Genomic DNA, 20,094 nt, shown 5'->3' on the forward strand with positions numbered 1-20,094 from the left:
GCCACAGTCAAAAGCAACTCGAGATGCCGAAGCTTACATCCCCCACCAACGACGAGGCACACCAAGCCTACACACTTCTAACTCAGTTCCCAGTGAGGTTCGCAAACCCAGAAGGAAGTTGATCGAACCTACTAGCCTCCAGGTTCCCAGACTGACCAGACTTGGGTAACATCTCTGAGTCTTACTCCAAAGTGAGAGCTTTAACCAGGGCCCCTCCAGCCCAGGACTCTGGCCATCGTCCACCACCACCCGTCCTAAGCACCCAGTCACCTGCCCGCACACCTCTCAAGAGCATCCCCTATTCCTCCCCAGGCAGAGCTGGCCAGAGCTCCAAAGCCAAGGCGGAGGGGGGTTACCTCCACCAGTACTCCTCCAGCCCTCCCTTCCAGCCAGGGAGGCTGCCATCTGCCCCCCTGGGTCCTAGTGCCAGCCCTGCCTCCAGCCACTCTGTGAACTGAGGCCAATAGTTCAACTTCTCCCAAGCCAGGCCAGAATGAGCATGGCAGATGGCCCAAGGCTGAGCATTCACTCACACAAGTGACTGGCCCTTCACCACCAACGGGCAGGGAGGGCCCATGGGAGTTCACCTGGATGGGCAGCTTACTTGCCCAGGGTCACAGAGCAAGTACATAGTCATCCTATTCAGTACCCAGATCTCAGCCTCCTCCCACCCCAGAGTTCCTTTCCCTGCTCTGGTGCCTCCATCCTCTCTGGGCCCTAGTTTCCTGTCCGTAGAATGAAGGAATCAGAATGTATAACCTCTTATCCTCACCATCCTAGAGTGCTGGGATGGAATAGCTTTTCCTAAAGGTGCTAGAGAAAGATGAGTTGTCACAGTGGGTTCACAGATAGAGGTGTTTCTTCCTACAGAGTTTAGGGCTCTAAGCCCTTTGTGAATCAGGCCTGATTTTACAAGCGCAGGAGAGTGAGCAGGGAGCTGTGATGGCAGGTGACCTCAAGGGGTATTCTGCAAAGTAAATCCTGTAAAAGGAGTTGCAGGTCCCCATGAGGTGTGATCACCTTCAATCTCCAGTATGTGGGGGTAATAGTCAGATAATCAGCCCACCCTTTCTAACCCAAATTCTTTAAATATGTGGGCGTGGGCAGCAGGGGGATGGCTCGAAGCTCAGGAAACCAAGCCTATGCTGTGTACCTCCTCTCTATCTACCCCAACTCTAGACAGGTCACTGTCCCTCCCCTGGCCTCAGTGGTTTTATCTGACATCACAGTCAAGCGGCTGGGAGACTCAAAGAAGGAATCCACAGAGCCTACTTTGTGAGCTGTCGCTTCTGGGATCTAAGGAAAAGAGATGGGAACAGTGGCTTGGTGGGTCCTGCATTCTTAGGGCCCCAGCAACATCTCAGCAGACAGCAAGTACCAGAGCAATAAACCTTTCATGCCCATCACCCAGTCTGGGGTAAAAGAGGTATGGTGGGGTGACAGCAGTAAGGGGCAGACTGATGGAGAGCTGCCAGTCTAAGAGAGACCATAAACTCAGGGAGGTACAGATGGCAGAAACCATTGATTAACCAAGAATGAATCTTCCTGGTCTTGAGTCAGAAGAAATAAGTGGCCTGGTACCCCTGCTTCGATGGCCATGCCTTGGGCTCAACCCTGGGTTCTGGATTCAGGCCAAGCTAGCTAGCCAGTGGATGGACACAATCACTCCCCATTCTACTCATCATTCATTTGTCCTTGCAAGCCCCCCAGGCCCCCCAAATTTAGGTATCTATAGCTCAGGGGGTTATCACAGCCTCTGAAACATGACTGACAAACACCCCTGAGCAAGACTGTCTGCTCAAGGACAGAAGAGTGAGCCCAGGCAGGTTGGGACAAGGACCTTGGAGAGGAGTCTGGAGAGGAGTTCTAGAACTTGGCCACCCCTGCTTCCCATAGCCTGGCAGTGCAAAGGGCCTGTGGACCTGAGTTCAAATCCAAGCTACACTGTTTCCTAACTGTGTGACCGAGGGCAGGTGACAATTCCCCTCTAAGCCTGTTTCTTCTTCTAAAATAAAAATACTTACTCTCTGAGAATTATTGAAATGAAAAGAGTTGTACGTGTGGCAGTTTCACCCCCAAATAGTCAGAAATATAACTGGGAGGGGAGGTAGAGAGAATATACCGTCCAAAAATGATATGTTTCCAACCAAAAGTGTTAAGGTAACATCTCATTACAATGGTTGTTAAAATTCTCATGAAAGATTAAACAGTGAAAAGGTTGGCAAGGCATGCCCCCTGCTCGGCCCCTTGCAGCCCCCTACTCCAATCATAGGGCCCTTCCACCGGAGGTAGGTCCAGGTATTTCTTTGGGCCCCCAAAGCACGGCCCAGGTCTGGCTCCTGAGTCCCAGAATGGGGCATCACAGAGTCGGAATCAGAGTGGGTGTGGAAGGCAGGAGCTTATATGAGAAGGAGAAGGTGCTTAGCAAACCTCATCATGGGTATGTGAGGAATCATTACCTAGGGCACTGGGCAAGTGCTGGGCCTTCCACATACCCCTCACAGAGAGAGCAGAACCGGAGATCCTCAGGCTAATGCTACCTGCACTGTACAGATGGGGAAACAAAGGCCCAGCTAGCACGGACAAAATAGAGGTAAGAACCTAGGTCTCCCAGCTCCTAACCCAAGGCTCCACCCCTGCTCCCCATTAGATGCCACCGCTTTCACTCCCTTGTAGCTGGGGATTTGGGTACAGTCACCAGCCTTTCTCTGTCTTAAGATTCAGCCTCTGCCCAGAGCCCCCACCCTCCCCAGTGTCCTGGACAATGAGGACCACCAAGTCTTGACTTGCTCCTGGGTGTTCCCTCCTACTCACCATCTAGTCAGACAGACGGATGGCTGCCCCGATCTCCCCTCTGGGAGATTAGGAGAAGGGCCCCCCCTGGCCCCTTCTCCCCCCCACCCCCTCCTCAGTGGTAACCCAGCCTGCCAGTTTGGGTGGAGGAATTCCCAGGTTGCCCATAGCAACGAGGCAATGTCCTGGGGGCACTGTTCTAGAAGATCAGGCAGTGACCTGTGTGATGTCACCAGGAAGCAACAGAGTTGAGAAGTAGTTCCAGAGGCCCCTCTGGAAGGGCCCAGGACAGAGCACTCTGAGGCCCCCAGGGCTGGCTTGGCCTTGAGAGGCATGTGCCCTTTACAGTCTGATGGCAGGTGGCCATAGCTCTGCAGCCCAGTCCCATGTGGAGCCGGATCTAAGTGTTTGCCCAGGGTGGGTCCCTACCCTTGCTGGGCCTTGCTGAGCAAACAGCCCAAACCCTGCCCTGAGGGGGCAGCTAGAGCCTGAGGGAGTCCCAGAGAGCCCACAGTTACCCACATCCTGTCCTCTCTTGGTGATGCTGTCATAGCCACAGACCTTTACACTGGTGTCCTGTCACAGTCCCACACAGCCACATGCCCCCTCAGTCTCCTGCATGGCCAGCCCCACCCAGCTATATGGGCCTGGGCACACCAGGTCACCCAGTGCACCCACGGAGTGTTGCCAGATAAAACACAGGACACCGAGTAAAATTTGATTTCCAGGTTGGCAAAGAATCCTTTTTCGTATAAGTAAGCTCCCAATACTGGCTACATCTGGCAACCTGTCACCCACAGCACAAATCCTCGGAGCTCTGCCCGCTGGCAAGTCAGTCCTCTCCAGACCTCAATCCCCAGACAGCACCCAGGAGTCGCAGCTGTTACGTGTGCACACCTGTGTGCGTACACACACACACACACACACACACACACACAGCCACTCTGTGAGGAGGTGCTGGGCCAGAGTAAGAACATTCATACTCATGTTGTCTGACTTTTACAGCAACTTGAGGTGGAAGGTCAGGCAGGGACCATTAGCCCCATTGCACAGATGAGGAAAATAAGGCCCAGCAAGAAACAGAACCCACCCTTGGTGTCCCTGTGGTGGTCCCCTGGGTGTGGGGCAGGAGGGATGTGGGGGAAGCTTTGTGGGCCAGGCTGTGTCCTTGGGCAGGTCCCAGTTCCCCAAGCAGGCCTGACAGAGGAGCCTCGCCCTCAGGAAGAGCAATAGCCCCTCCCACCAGCCAAAGGGTGATCTGAAGTGCTCCCTAGAGGCCCTCTCATCCCAGGGGGTGGAAACTTGCCTGAGTCAGGGTGCTGTGGGCCCAGCTTTGAGATTAAAAAATAAGAAACCGAAAGAAGGAAATTGTGTGGGCTGCCAGAAAAGGGGCACTCGTGCCCATGCTCGGTTTCTTGCCTGGGTAGAAGAGCCAGACAATTTTGTCCTTCCTGAAGACATGCAAGGACACCTCTACCTGCACTGTTAGTGGCCTGAGCACAGCCTTAGGGAGGGCCAAAGGTCAGGCAGATGGATCAGGAGCCTCTGACAGGAAATTCCAGGGCATTTGGAAGGCTGCATCGACCCAGCAATCAAACTGGATTCCTGGAGCGGCAGAGCCAGATTGACAACATCAGCAGGGGAGACCCAGGAGGGCAAGGCCATCCAGGTCTGGGGCCCTCCCATGGAGGGGGTCCTCATGGTTCTGCTTCAGACTCTACCTACCTGAGCACCTTTCTAGGCCTGTTATTTTGTCAAGCAGTGGCATTCAAGATTCCCCCACCAGGCTGAGGCTGGCAGGGGGCTCTGTACATTGTGAGGTCCTGCATGGTGTGGGGATCTTGCTAGGCTCCTCCCTCCCCCAAACCTGGGGGTAACCTGGGCAGCAAGACCCTGCAGGCCCAGAGCACAGCTCCCAGAGCTCCAGGACACAGGGACTGGAGGGTGTGGAAGGAGGATGGGAACAAAGGCCGGGCAGATGCCGTGACATACACCTGCTCAGCCCTCGGGCCTGATGGCTAAGCGCTGGAGCTGGGGAGCCGGGAAGCCAGGCTGTCTGGCTTAGAACCTTTTACTGTGTGATGGAGAACAAGAACAAGTTACTGAAGCTCTCTGTGTCTCAGTTCTTCCAGTGCCTGGCAAGCATTGAGTGTTCAATAAAGGCCAGCGCTCCTGAGCCCCCTTCCCCTGAGGTCTGACATTTGTCCCCAAGGATGGCCTCTCTCCTGCATCTTTGTTCCCTGACCTGGAGGTAGGACCTTTCTCTTCTGATGTGAAGAAAAGAAGCCACCTGGATTCATCTGGAGCCAGGAGGTAGAGAATCAAGCAGAGGTGAGCCCTAGGACATTCTGTCCCCCTTCCTCATTCCCCTTTCCCAAACAGATGCCAAAGGCCTGGATGGGTATCCTTCTGGAGGCCTTCACTCAGGAGGACATTAGCTCCGTGTCCCCACAGATGCCCCCCCTCCCCCGCCACCAGCGTCCAACAGCTGGATACATGGGGAGCGTGGCCGTGACCAGCCAGTGGGCAGGACAGAACTGAGATGTCCACGTGCCAGGGCTGGTTCCCAGGACCGGAGGAAGGGCTGGTGTGGGGAAGGCACACTAGGGACTCTGAGGATGGGGCTAAAGGCTCTGCCCCGGCTCAGTGTTCATTCTGGGGTCCAAATCCATATGTGGTCCAGGCCCGGGACAGTCTCAGCTTTCACGAGGCACGTGTTAGAGACCTCGGGGTTGGTCTGTCAGGAATATGTAGGTGACAGGGCGCCTGGGTGGCTCAGTGGGTTAAAGTCTCTGCCTTTGGCTCAGGTCATGATCTCAGGGTCCTGGGATTGAGCCCCCCCCCCCATCGAATACGGCTCTCTGCTCAGCAGGGTGCCCGCTTCCTCCTCTCTCTCTCTCTCTCTCTCTCTCTGCCTGCCTCTCTGCCTACTTGTGATCTCTGTCTGTCAAATAAATAAATAAAATCTTTAAAAAAAAAAAAAAGGAATATGTAGGTGAGGATCTGCCGAACGAGGAGGCATGAATCGCCCACATGGGGTTGGCTGGTAGCTCTCTCGGGATCTGAGCTCACACTCTGGGAAAGTGAAAACCCTAGGTCCTTTTGATTGAAGGCGCAGTTTCAGTACACTCACACAAAGGAAGTCAAGTCAGGGGATGAATTACTTTCAGATCCCAGAACAGGCTCAACGAGCCAGGGGAAGGGCAGTCCTCCAGCCGGCTCCTCAGCCAGCAGGGGACAGAGAGCAGGGCCACAAGCCCCTATTCCTTCTAAGGAGATGAGGGTGGAGGTCACTAGATTTTCACAGGCTCAGCTCTGAGTGGTCATTTGAAGTGACCAGGAAGAGCTGAGCAGGAATTTGTGGTGGGAACCCGAAGCTCAGGTCCTCATCTAAATGTCCAGACTCTGGGTGTGAGCAGGGTTGTGAATACTTGTAAAATGCCTAAGCGGCAACTCAAAATGTCTGTTTTCTCATTACAAGGCAAGGCTGCACGGGCAGCTTCCCCCAGCCCCTGCCCCGTGCTCTGAGGCTCTGGTGCCCCCACTTAGCGGGCATCTCCACGGTGCTCTCCCCTGGGGGAGGTTGCCTCCTTCAGCACCTTCTAAATTTAGGGCTGGGCTCTGTGACTCATTCCTGAATCTGCTTTGCTCCCCTCCTCCAGGAGTGTGCTCCCACGGTATTTTTATCCTCTGCTGCCTCAGACCCATTAGTAAGGCCCTGGAATCCTGCAGCAGCCACCACACCAGGAAGAGCTTCCCCAGGGCACCTGTCCCAGGTCAGCTCTGGGCCGGTCTCTGACCAGGTCCTCTACTCCGCCTCTTCTTACCTCTCCAAGCACCCACTTCGCCCCTGCCTCTCCCCCACCAGGGCCCCCCCAGGTGGCAGCATCAGGGATGATCCAAGCAGGGCTGAGGGGGCGCTGGGAGGGAGCGATGGAGCTATGCTCTGCCCTCTCCAAATTGATTGCCAGGCAGAGAGCCCTGACCTAATGTCAGGAGACCAGAATTTCGGTCCAGACTCACTCCTACCTCACTGTGGAGCTCTTGGTGAGTTCTTGGTCTCTCTGGGTTTTTCTCTCCTCCTCTGTAAACAGGGGGTTAGAAGGAGACCTCCATTATGGAGGCTTGGACCAGGGTTGAAATTACCACTGGGCCAGACCTCTACCGTCTAACAGGGTGAGCTGGGGGTAGGGTACCTGATGCCAGGCCCACCTGGGCCCCTCCCGGCCCTCCAGTCCTTGCTTTGATGGGGGTGAGGGGGCAGGTCAAGTTCCTGCTATTAGCATTTTTAGACTTCTGCCTTGCAGGGAGGAAAGATTGTGCATGACACCAAGCCCTGATGGGGTTAAAGACCCCAGTCAGTTCTGAGTCTGACTGCCCAGGGCTGTAACACGCGGCTTTGAGCAAGCATCACCTTCATTCTGGACCTCAAGTTGTAAGGAAGGGAATCGTGTTGCACATGGAGGTGTAAACACTCTTTGAGGCACTTGTTCACGGCCAGGTCTCCAGGGCTAGAAGAGGAAATGGGGATGTGGGTCCCCATCACCCCCCACCGCCTCCTGACTTCCAGAAATACAGGGTCCCAGGGCATGGAGGGAAAGTATCTGGGAGCTCAGGAGACCTGGGGCTGCAGCATCTCTCCCCCTGCCTGGCTCTAGTAGAACCCGGCTTCAATCCATGTTCATGAGTAACGACAGTGGCTAATGTTTACTGAGTGTGAACCCCATGCCTTGTGCTGTTCTTGGTGTTTAGCAGCTCCTAACTCAATTAATTCATAGTCACACCCCAGATAGGTCTTACTACTGCCACTTTACAGATGACTTGAGGCTCAGAGAGGTTATGACTCACCCAGGGTAACAGCATTAAGTCACAAACAGGGCTGATTAAAAGCCAGGTCCAATGGCAATCCTGGCTCCTATTTGCTACCCCAAGGTAGCTGCTCTCAGAGTATACATCAGACACTCGATAAATGTTTGATGAAGATGTTTGATCACTGCCATGTAATGGAAAGATCCCTATCCTAAATTGGTTCTACCCCAACTCCTTGTGTGTCCTTAATGGAGTCCTTTCCTCTGTAGCCTGTATTCCCTGCTGAAAACAGGTAAGTGTTAAAGGCCCAGAGAACTAGATACTTGGAACTGAGAAGAATCTTAGATTTCCAGTTATACAAACATTTGCCTTACATGACTTGCCTGAGAAGTCTCCATCTACAACCAGAACTCAGGGTCCCCCAGAATTCCCCCACCACCTATCCCCAGAACCTCTAAGGACAAGCCTTCCAGAGAGAACCAGCTGGGTACCGCTCAGTTCCACCACTACAAGGGACAGAGAAAAGTTCACTTCTCTGGTGGGCAGCTGCCTGATCCTGGGGGGTGGGATGCTGTGCCTGTGGTACCACTTGGCTGCTTCACCTAGCCAGGAGAATGGCTCCTACAGCCTCAGTAAAATGAGCATCTCTTCCTCTCCTCATCATCAGCCCTTTCTATATACTACCTCCAGCTGTCACTGGCCACAAATGGCCACCTGAGTGCCCATTTCCTCCCAGGCTCTGAAACAATGCCCCACGTCCTCCCACTCCTTCCCATTCAGGGTCTATTCCCTTAGCACTACCCCCTCTTCTGTCACACCTGGGCTCCTTCCCTTGCCTGGACCATGGTCCTGAGAAGCAGAGTCTGTACGGCTCCAGCAACACTGTTCTTTCCCAGCAATCTCCAGATCCTCCTTAGCTTCCTGCCTCAGGTAGCCATCTCAAGAGAGTAGGGCCCTCCTTCATTAGGGCCAAGTTGGGTAGGAGAAGGATTGGGAATAGGGACTTCCCCCAGGCTCTCAGAGTAAAGTCTATCTCTGAGCCTGTATCCAACAAAGACACTGATCTTTGGGGTGCAGGGAAGGGCCATCCGCTCAGTGGCGGTAGGGCTGGGCTTCAGCCCTTTCTCACAGACTACTGATACATGCAGCAAGCTCCTGCCCCTTTTGGGTGTCTCAGTTTTGCAATTTGTAAAATGAGGAAATGGGCCCCTCAATCTGCAACCACTGACTATAATATTTTGCCTTTATAGACTGCTTGGGAATTTAGTTTCACGCCTGGATCTCATTGAATCCTCCCAACAACCTCTTTCCATTTACAAACTACAGCAAATGAGAGGCAGAGCCTAGGCTAGGGCCTGTGAATCCTGAACCGTCTCTGGTCCTTCACACTGTATTATGCTAGGACTCTGGCTGTGTGACTTTCTCTGACCCGTTGTCCCATTTGTAAAAAACCTGCTGTGAAATAATAAGGATATATGATGGAAAACTAACATTACACCAAAAACGAAACAAACCCAAACCCCAAAACCTATCATCCTGCTATGAAGATCAAATTAAGACAGGCAATGAAGGGGTCTGTGTTTTACAAACCATAAGAAAAAGGACAACAGAAAGAACCCAAGACTTCAACCATACTATTTATTTTACTGTTATCTTCGCTAAGGCGCCCCCAAGTGTTGATCCCGAGAAGCTTCGTTAGCGCAGGCGCTCTTCGGTGTTTACTGAGGCTGCGAGGTCCCGCCTTTGCGCGTGCGCTTGCCGCCAGGGGCCTCCCAATGGCCCTCAGGCTGCTCCGCGTTGGACGCTGCCTCCCAGTCCCTTGGTGCTCGTGGCGGCTCAGCCACTACGGCGCCCTGGCGACCCCATCGGCTCCATCTTGGCTGAGCAACGTCGCAGCCGCAGAGCGGCGGCGATCTGAAGGAGCGGCAGGAAGAGACGTTGCACAGCTGATATCCTTTCTTCCCTGGGGACTCCAGCATCTCAGCCCCGCTCCACTAAACCCTGGGTGTCCATCCAGTTACCCGCTCATGGCTGACCGGACAGGACCGCAGTGATCCACGCACTGCCTTATGGGAGCCTTAGTTCAAGCCTAGCACCTTTCCGGAGTTGGAACGCTTTAAAAACTACATTTCCCAGAAGCCGAAGAAGACGAGACGTTGAAGCCCGCCGGGGCACGTTGGGAGATGGGAGTTTGGGGACCATAGTGAGTTTGCCGGGGCCGGGAAAGGCAGTGAAGCCGCGGAGCCCAGCGCTCTGAGCCGGGGCTTGTGGGCTGGAGGCATGCAGGAGTCACGCAGTAGCTGTTACAGGAAAATAGTGCTGTTAGGGCTGAGTTTTAGAAAGAACACCGCTCGCTAATGTTTGCACCTCACCCGCATCACTCCTTGAAGACTGCCCTCACAGGGATCACCCTCGCTGGGACTCCCATTTCTCTTCCTGCTGTTCAGTGAACCTTTTGTGGTGATGGAAATGTTTTGTATCTGCACTAATATGGTAGCCTCTAGTTTGTGGCCACCGAACGCTTGACATTTGGCTAAGTGCCATGGAAGAATAAAAATTTTAATTTAATTTAAAAAATATTTTAAGTTTAATATAATTAATCACTTCTTTAAAAAAGAACGATTTTATTTTTAGGGGAGCCTGGGTGGCTCAGTGGGTTGAGCCTCGGACTCTCGATTTTTGGTTCAGGTCATGATCTCAAGGTGGTGAGATAGGCGCCCACCCCCCATCTCAGCAGGAGTCTGCTTGAGAGTCTCTTCCTCTTCCCCTGATCCTCCCCCACCCTTTAAAATAAATAAATCTTTAAAACATTCTGTTTTTAAGTAATTTCTACACTGAAGGTAAGGCTCAACTCACAAGCCAGAGATCGAGTCACATGTTCTACCAACTGAGCCAGCCAGGCTCCCCTATTTTTTTTTTGTTGTTGTTGTTAAGTAATCTCTGTATCTAAGGTGGAGCTCAAATTCATGGCCAGATCAAGAGTTGGATGCACCACAGACTGAGCCAGCCAGGCATCCCTGTAATTATCACTTTATTATTTTTTTAGTTTTATTTTTAAAAAAAGATTTTACTTGACAGAGAGAGAGAAAGAGAGAGAGTGCATGCTCACACAAGCAGGGGAAGAGGCAGGCAGAGAGAGAGGGAGAAGGAAGTTCCCCATAGAACAGGGCACCTGATGGGGCTGGATCTCAGGACCCTGGGATCATGACCTCAGCTGAAGGCAGACGCTTAACTGATCCACCCAGGCGCCCCTGTAATTATCACTTCAAATTAAAATCTAAATCACCTGGGACGCCTGGGTGGCTCAGTTGGTTAAGCAGCTGCCTTCGGCTCAGGTCATGATCCCAGCGTCCTGGGATCGAGTCCCACATCGGGCTCCTTGCTCCGCAGGGAGCCTGCTTCTCCCTCTGACTCTGCCTTCCACTCTGTCTGCCTGTGCTCGCTCTCACTCTCTCTCTTACAAATAAATAAATAAAATCTTAAAAAAAAAAAATCTAAATCACCTAGTTGCTAGTGTACTGGAGAGTAGCACAATAAACTAGACCTCCTTAGTAGCATTCAACACCAGTAATCACCCTCATGCTTTGTCAGACTTACACTTTGGTTTTCTTCCTGCCTACTCACTCTTCTGTCTTTACAGATTCCTCTTCCATTTTTTTGTCTCTTGAAAACCTAAACATTAGTTCGGACTGTAAAAATCTGCCCTGCTATTTATCAGGCTGGAATAACAGACACGGATGAGCCAGCTGCAAAGTTAACAGGATATACTATTTTCCCTAGGACATACAGCAGCTATAAAATATCATAACAACCCCCTCCTTTGAGTAACTACCTCTTTCTTACTCACTGAGCAGCTTAATTTTCTAAAATCATAGACTATCAAAAACTTTGCTGCTTAAAATTATATAAGAGAGAAACTTTTGTCTGGAGTATCTAACTCTCTAAATGGACAAGATTTACAGCCCAGATACAGAGATTCAGATAAGGGACTTCTCAATATCACATCTTTTTAAACTTGCTTGTTTAAACTTGCTTGTTTCTAAGATAACAGGCCCCTGGTTCCACCTAGCAGTGGATGTTGGCTCCTTTGCACATAGCTCTCTTTGATGGCTCTGAGCCATCAAAATATTGCTTCATTTAAGTTTCACCTAATGCTCCTCTCTCTCAAATCCTGTGATGACTCTTTTGTGTTTGGTGGGACACCCCATTGTCTTGGTGTATTGTCTTGGCTTCATTGGACTATGGATTTGTCCCTGATGCCGGTCTTTGGCTGACTGGGCTTTGGCTGACTGGTCTTCTGGTTTCTGTAACAAGCCCTCTCTTCACCTTGCATACTCTTTGGATGACCTCATTCACTTCCACCCAAAAGCTGATGACCCCACCCCAGCCCCAGCCCACCACCAATCTCCAGCTTAGGCCTTTCTCCTGCTTCTGGGACATCTTCTGGTTGTTGTTGTGGTTTGTTTGTTTTTGTTTTGTTTTGTTTTGTTTTGTTTTGTTGAAACCACTCCTCGCTGCTGTGTTCAAGTAAGAACTAGGTGTTGAATATCTCTGACTGTTAGATGGGTGGGGACCCTCCTCACCTGGGTCAGGTATCTCTTTACCCACTAACCTCAAAACTGCTTCACACTGAATGAGCTGCATTTCACAGAGGTCGACATCCTAAAACCTTTTAAAGTTGGGAGGAATGGAGGGAGGGGCAGGCAGAAACTGGGCCCGAATTACTCTGTCCCTTGTCCCTCATCCTTCAACGAAGGGTGGGGCCTCAATGAGGAGGCTTCAGAGGAGATCCCAACTGTCTTCGCAACTGTCCCCTCCTTCTCCTCTACCTTATGGTCCCCTCCCCATGAAGCCTTTCCAGTTGGTGTCTCCACCCTTTCCAGTACCCAGTCCCTTTGGTGCCTTGGGAATTTCACAGCCACCTGCCTTCCTGGAGCCTGACGGCCTTCGATTTGTGCCAGCTCGCTGAGGGGCAAGATGGGGCCTGCCTGCTGCCGGGAAGGAAGGGGAGTACCGTGGAAGCTTCTGTAGGGCTGTGCCTGGATTTTTCCTTGACCACATCTGAAATCAAACATACTTAACATCTTGAGGCACTTCCTTGTGAAGGACCCTCTGGCCACTTCCTCCCACTCCACTTCTGCTATATTTCATCTACCAAAGAAGTTTGTATTCCTCTCATTCACATAACTTTCACCTGACTTTGCAGAATAAAGTGGTCACTTTCTCCTTTCCTGCCCATTTCAAAGCACTGTGCACACTAGCTCACACTGAATGATGCCCAAATTACAACCCTGGAAGTATGATCACTTTTGAACCTGGTCCCTCAACTTTTGCTAGACTACAGAAGGGACAGCATCACTCTCCAAAGGATCGCTGCATGGTCCTACCACGGTATTTTTTTTTTTTAAGGTTTTATTTATTTATTTGACAGAGAGAAATCACAAGTAGACGGAAAGGCAGGCAGAGAGAGAGAGGGAGGAGGAAGCAGGCTCCCCGCTGAGCAGAGAGCCTGATGCGGGACTCGATCCCAGGACCCTGAGATCATGACCTGAGCCGCTGCCTTCAGCTTAACCCACTCAGTGGCTTAACCCACTGAGCCACCCAGGCGCCCTATTTTTTTTTTTTTAAAGATTTTATTTATTTATTTGACAGAGATCACAAGGAGGCAGAGAGGCAGGCAGAGAGAGAAAGAAAAAGGCTCCCTGCTGAGCAGAGAGCCGGATGTGGGGCTTGATCCCAGGACCCTGGGATCATGACCTGAGCCAGAGGCTCTAACCCACTGAGCCACCCAGGTGCCCCTTACCACAGTATTTTGAAGTAGCCCTCTAATACTTCATTTCAGGGGTGACTGAGTGGCTCAGTTGGTTATGTGTTTGCCTTTGTTTCAGGTCGAGATCCCATGGTCCTGGGATCAAGCCCTGCATCGGGGTCTCGGCTCAGTGGGGAGCCTCCTTCTCCCTCTGCCAGCCTGCAACCCCCTGCTTGTGTTCTCTCTCTGTCTCAAATAAATAAAAACTTAAAAACAAAAAAACAGCCCTAACTTTAAGCAAAATCCTTTAGCTGTACTTTTAAGGTTTTTAAGAATACATGTATAGGGGGCACCTGGGTGGCTCAGTGGGTTGGGCCTCTGCCTTCGGCTCAGGTCGTGGTCTTGGGGTCCTGGGGTAGAGCCCCGCATTGTGCTCTCTGCTCAGAAGGGAGCCTGCCTCCCCCTCTTTCTCTGCCTGCCTCTCTGTCTACTTATGATCTCTCTCTCTATCAAATAAATAAATAAAATCTTTAAAAAAAGAATATGTGTATTGTCACCAGCTTAAAAAACAAATAAAAATCCAAACAGCATACTTGTAGAATGTAATACTCAAACTCTTAGTGCTTCCTTATGGTTTCTAGCAGGATTTATTGTTACTATTATTGGGGTTTTTTGGAAATGGTTGGGAGGGTCTTTTATTTTTGCTTTGAAATAAAGAAGTGAAGTTTTTTTTTTTTTAAAGATTTTATTTATTTTTTTGACAGAGATCACAAGTAGGCAGAGAAGAAGGCAAAGAGAGAGGAAGGGAAGCAGGCTCCCTGCTGAGCAGAGAGCCCAATTTGGGGCTCGATCCCAGGACCCTGGGATCATGACCCGAGCCAAAGGCAGAGGCTTTAACCCACTGAGCCATCCAGGCACCCCAAGAAGTGAAGTTTTTAAATAATAAAAAAAAAGAAAGCCCAAATCACTACACGTTTGGTGAGTGTAGCTTCAGTTCATGTCATCCCAAATTCTGTCTTCCCTGTGAAGCAATAAACAGTGTGTGTATGTGGTGTGTAGGAAAGGTCGGGGGCCCCAGAACCCCATTAGCTATAGATGAACTCACTCCGTTCAAACCCTAAGTGTCTGGACCATTCACATACACTGCAGTGCAGCTGCTGGGTCCAAGGGGGTGCATGTGTGTTATACGGCCCAGGTGCTCTCCCAAGAGGTTAGACCTATCTACACTCCCACCAGAGGAATTCCATTTCCTTTACCAACTCTGAGTATTAACTTCTTTTTTAAAAAAGATTTATTCATTTGAGGAAGAGAGAGTGAGTCAGGGGAGGAGCAGAGGGAGAGAATTTTCAAGAAGATTCCCAGATGAGCACGGGCTTGATTTCATGACCCTGAGATCATGACCTGAGCCAAAACCAAGAGGGTGTGATACTTAACCAATCGAGCCACCAGGTGCCCCAAGTTTTAGTTCTTTATATATTCTGGATACCAAACCCTTATCAGATATGTATTTGCAAATATTCTTTCAGATGTCTTCTCATTTTCTTGATAGTCTCCTTTGATGCACAAAAGTTATTAATTGTGATGAAGGCCAATCTATGTTTTCCTTTGTTGTCTGTGCTTTTGATATCATAACCATAAAATCATAGTCATGAAGATTTCTCTCAATGCTTCTTCAAAGAGTTTTGTAGTTTTAGTTCCTAGGCTTAGGTCTTTGATCCACTTTGAATTAACTTTTGTACATGGTGTGAGGTAAGGGTCCAACTTTATTCTTTTGCATATGGAAATTCAGTTGCTCCGACACCTTTTGTACAAGAAACAATTCTTTCTCCACTGAATGAACTTGGCATCCTTGTCAAAAATCAATTGGCCAGGGCACCTGGGTGGCTCAGATTGTTAAGCTCAGGTCATGACCTCCAGGTTTGAGCCCCATGTCAGGCTCCCAGCTTAGCAGGGAATCTGCTTCTCCTTCTCCTTTTGCTTCTCCCCCTGCTTGTGCTCTCTGTCTTTGTCTCACTCTCTCAAATGAATAAATAAAACCTTTAAAAAAATTCATGGGGTGAATTGAAATTGGCCATGGGGTGTCTGGGTGGCTCAGTCATTTAAGAGTCTGCCTTCAGCTCAGGTCATGATCCCAGAGTCCTGGGATTGAGCCCCATGTCGGGCTCCCTGCTTAGCCTGGAGCCTGCTTCTCCTTCTGCCCCTTTCCCTGGCTCATGCGCGCTCTCTCTCTCAAATAAATAAAAAAAATTTTTTTTAAATCAATTGGCCATAGGTATATGGGTTTATTTCTGGATCTCAACTCTAATCGAGTGGTCAATATGTCTATCCTTTGCCAATTCCACACTGTTTTAACTATTGTAGCTTTGTAGTACATTTTGAAGTGTGAAGTCCTCCAACTCTGTCCTTTGTCAAGATTGCTTTGAATATTCAGGACGTCTTATGATTCTATACAAATTTGAGGACTGGCATTTTCTCTTCTGCAAGAAAGTCTCTTAGAATTTTGATAGGGTATGATGTCTTTCTTTTTTAAAATATTTTATTTATTTATTTGTCAGAAAGAGAGAAATGGAGAGCAAGCACAAGCAAGGGGAGTGGCAGGCAGAGGGAGAAGGAGGCTCCACCCAAGCAAGGAGCCCAACATGGTACTTGATCTCAGGACCCTGCAATCACAACGTGAGCCAAAGTTATATGCTTAACCAACTGAGCTACCCAGGCATCCCAGGGCATGTGTCTTTTATTCAGAAATTTTACATTTTGATATGTTTAAAATATCTACCTTTTTTTGTGATAATTTTTAGGTTTTGGTGTTGTTTAGGAAAGTCTTCCCTATCCCAATGTTATAGATAAATTACCCTGATTGTTTCTAATATATTTATCATTTGTATATGTATAAGTCATAATGTAGTATCTATTTGGAATTTATTCTTTTTGCATATGGTGTGAAATAAGGAATCTCACTATGCATTTTTCTCTAACTGGATAAATAATTGTCCTTAGTAAATTATTGACTAGACCCCTCTTTCTACTTATTTGAAATTCCACCTTCATCACATATTAAATCCCTACAGGGGAGGATCTATTTTTGGTCTCTATTCTGTTATTAATCTTGCCTATTTCCGAACCAACAGCACACCATTTTCATTATAATAGCTTTTCCTATTCTTAAAATATTTTTTCTCAGGTATTCTCTTTTGAGATGAGTGTCAGAGACAACTTGTCAAGTTCTGTAAAAAAGGTATGCAATTGGGATTTCAGTTGGAAAATAATGAATTCATTATTTGTGTAAATTATATTTTTATTTTTAGTCTTCCCAACATGAAATATTTTGTGTATTTTCTTTCTTTTCTGTCTTTCAGTTAATTTAATTGGTTACATTAAGATACATTAAGTACACAACTGATAAAAACATTCAAATTAGGGGTACTGGGGTGGCTCAGTGGGTTAAAGCCTCTGCCTTCGGCTCGGGTCATGATCCCAGGGTCCTGGGATCGAGCCCCGCATCGGGCTCTCTGCTTAGCAGGAAGCCTGATTCCTCCTTTCTGCCTGCCTCTCTGCCTACTTGTGATCTCTCTCTCACAAATAAATAAATAAAATCTTAAAAAAAACCCATTCAAATTAAATTTTGTTGTTCACTTGAAGCTTGTAAATTTTTTTTAAAGATTTATTTTTATTTGAGAGAGAGAGAGCAGGGGCAGAAGGAGAGGAACAGGGGAAGCAGACTCCCCTTTGAGTGTGGCACCCATGAGGCTCAATACAATTGCCCTGAGATCAGAACCCTGAGATCATGACCCTGAGATCATGACCAAGCCAAAACCATGAGTTGGGCACTTAACTGACTGAGCCACCCAAGTGCCCCTGCAGTTTGTAAAAGGATCATGAGCACTACTAAGAAATAGATGTATTAAATAATAGAGAAACAAAATACCATAGAACAGCCTGTTCCCTCCTGACCGGTATGATGGTGTTAGGCAAAAAGTCTCACGCTTGTACTATTTAAATTTTTGGCTGTGTGCATGTGATTTATTATTTTCTATTAGATATAGCTACCATTTTGGTTTTTTTTTAATTATTGTTTTATAAAGATTTTATTTATTTATTTGTCAGAAAGAGAGAGAGAGAGAACACAAGCAGGGGAGTGACAGGGAGAAACAGGCTCCCTGAAGAGCAAGGAGCCTGATGCAGAACTCAATCCCAGAACCCAGGGATCATGACCCGAGTCGAAACCAGATGCTTCACCGACTGAGCTACCCAGATGTTCCCTACTGTTTTTTTAAGTGGGCTCCATGTCTAGCATGAAGCCCAATACAGGGCTTTTACTCACTAACCTGAGATCAAGATTGGAACTGAGATCAAGAGTCAAACGCTTAACTGACTGAGCCATCAGGCACCCAATATAGCCACAATTTTGAATTCACAACTTCTAAGCATTGGGCCATTAAAATTGGTTTTGTATAGTTTTGATGCCACAGCAACAGCAATAAATATTTATGGATCACCTTCTCAGTTGGTGCCAGGTCCTGTTCTAGGGCTGAAGACAGTGCCAGGATCAAAGCTGACTTGGTCCTGGCTCTCCTGAATCTTCCAGACAGGCTGGAAAGATAGATCAAAAACAACTGAACAAGCACAGAAAAATGATCCTCTCTGGGAGTGATAAGTGCTCTGAAAGGAAGAACAATTAGATGATGTTGTAGACATTGATTGGAATAAAGCCTATTTCAGAGTGGATGAACAGGGGAAAAAAGGGGCTGTGTCAGCTCTTAAAAGATCTGAAGGAAGAGCACCAGTAATAGAGAATATCCCAGGCAAAGGTGCCAACGTGGAATGAGTGAGGCAGTTATTCAGTGTTGTGAATAAGGCTTTGTTCACAGGGTAGAAAGAGATAAGGTCAGAGATGTGAGTGGGACCTTGTAGGCCATGACAAAGGATCTGAGATTTGTTTTGAATATGCTGGATGGAATATGCTGGAAAACCTTTTAGAGGGTTTTAAAGAAGAGTGCCATGAGCTGATTTAGGTTTTTAAACAGTCACTCTGGCTGCTGGGAGATCCCTAATCCAGGTGTAAGTTATAAACCACAGTTGACCCCTGAACAACATGGGGGTTAAGTGCACCGACCCTTGCACAGCAAAAAAGCCACTTATGATTTTTCACTCTCCTAAAACTTAATAATTAATAGTATACTGTTGACCAATAACACAAACAGTTGATTAACACATATTTTGTATATTGTATGTATTATATACTGTATTCTAATAATAGAGTAAGAGAAAAGAACATGTTATTAAGAAAATCATGAGGAAAAGAAAATATATTTACAGTGATATGGGGCCATGAGCAGATGGTCAAGAATTTTTGAGATGTTTTTGGTGTAAAAAGGTACTTTTATGATAGCATAGGAACAGGACCTATGGGCAGAAAGAGCTGCACTTGTGTTTGTAGGGAGTGACTGATTAAACACTTTTTAGTTAGTGGAGGTTAGAGCAAAAGTGTAAGGAATTTGGAAGCAAGGCCTTCAGGGGCTTGGGTGGCTAGCTGTTGCTAAGATACAGTTAGTTACCCCCGTCTAGCAAACATTAGTCTTGACACCCTTCAGTTGTATACTAGTGGGCCATATGCTTGGAAGGTAATTGCTAACATATATCTTTGGGGGGAGGGTGTTTATGGCTGTCAGAGGGAAGTAACACTAACAAGAGCAAAGCTATGGTGGCAAAACATTAAAGAAAGTCCTTGAAGGGAGCTGTAGGATTGTTTCAATCTGTGTCTCAGGAATTCTGCCTGGAGACTCCGAGGTCTCAGTAGCCAAGTCACCACAAAGCCTGGCCTTTCTTCTTCTTTCATCATACAGTACCGTATTTATTGAAAAAAATCCATAGAGAAGTGGATCTGTGCAGTTGAAACCCATGTTGTTCAAGAGCCAACTACATATTCTAAACCACATTAGGTCTCCAAATTATGATTTAGTCACTTTTTACATATATTGTCATCAAATCACGTTTTTCTTCCATAATGATGAATGAAACAGCATGTTAAATGTGAAAAATGGGAATGTGTTGTCCTATGCATGTTATCTAAGATTTTAATCAATCTTTATAACATAATCTCTTATATTCTAAAGATAGAAGATAAGTGTTTTTAGTCAAAATCAATCACTTCTTTATCATATTATTGAAAAACGACAAATGATTTCAAATTTCCTAGGAGTATTTTGTGAGTCAAAAGAGGGTTAGGAACCCCTCACCCCAAAACAAGTCCTCACTTGAGAGAAATACCACCTCTGTTTCTCACCGCCAAGCAGAGCCCTGTTAACACATTCTTCAATGCACACAGACTTATGAGGGTGTCTCCAGGCACCTGAGAGTCAGTCAGTCCTAAAAGGAATTCTTCACTGTCACCAACGGGCTCTGGGTCTCCATGGTCACGGAGTCTCCTGGGCATGCCTTCTGGAAACTGTTACCACCTACACTCCCTCCTTCAACAGACAGGCTAGGCTTGGAATGTGGCTCAAGTCAGAAAGGCCTTCACTTAGTGAAGGGGCAGGAAAGTTTTCCCAGAGGAGGTGGCCCATGAGTAGGAGTCGGGAGGACTAGAGGAGAAGGTGTTCCAAAGGCGCTTGTGCAAGGGAAATGTGGGGGACGGAGCTCAGTTCATGGTGGTTTCAAAGCATAGCAGGGGTACATTATTCTGAGATGTCACTGCATTTACTGCCTCCCAACTCCTGCCACCCATCCCACCATGCAACATCTCA

General features: G+C 48.2%; 2 long non-coding RNA genes across 2 annotated transcripts; one reads left to right on the forward strand and one right to left on the reverse strand.

The window, feature by feature from the left end:
• Positions 1 to 288: 288 nt before the first annotated feature.
• On the forward strand, positions 289 to 10,179 carry LOC123389578. The gene is made up of 2 exons (XR_006604203.1): positions 289 to 5,124; positions 8,853 to 10,179. It is a non-coding gene; the product is annotated as an uncharacterized LOC123389578 (long non-coding RNA).
• LOC123389577 lies at positions 9,227 to 19,832 on the reverse strand. Its single transcript, XR_006604202.1, has 2 exons — positions 17,848 to 19,832; positions 9,227 to 9,902 (listed from the first exon to the last, which is right to left on the reverse strand). It is a non-coding gene; the product is annotated as an uncharacterized LOC123389577 (long non-coding RNA).
• Positions 19,833 to 20,094: the final 262 nt, after the last annotated feature.

The sequence above is a fragment of the Mustela putorius genome, unplaced genomic scaffold (assembly GCF_011764305.1).
Source record: "Mustela putorius furo isolate JIRA1106 unplaced genomic scaffold, ASM1176430v1.1 tig00003987_pilon_pilon_pilon, whole genome shotgun sequence".
NCBI classification, from domain to species: domain Eukaryota; kingdom Metazoa; phylum Chordata; class Mammalia; order Carnivora; family Mustelidae; genus Mustela; species Mustela putorius.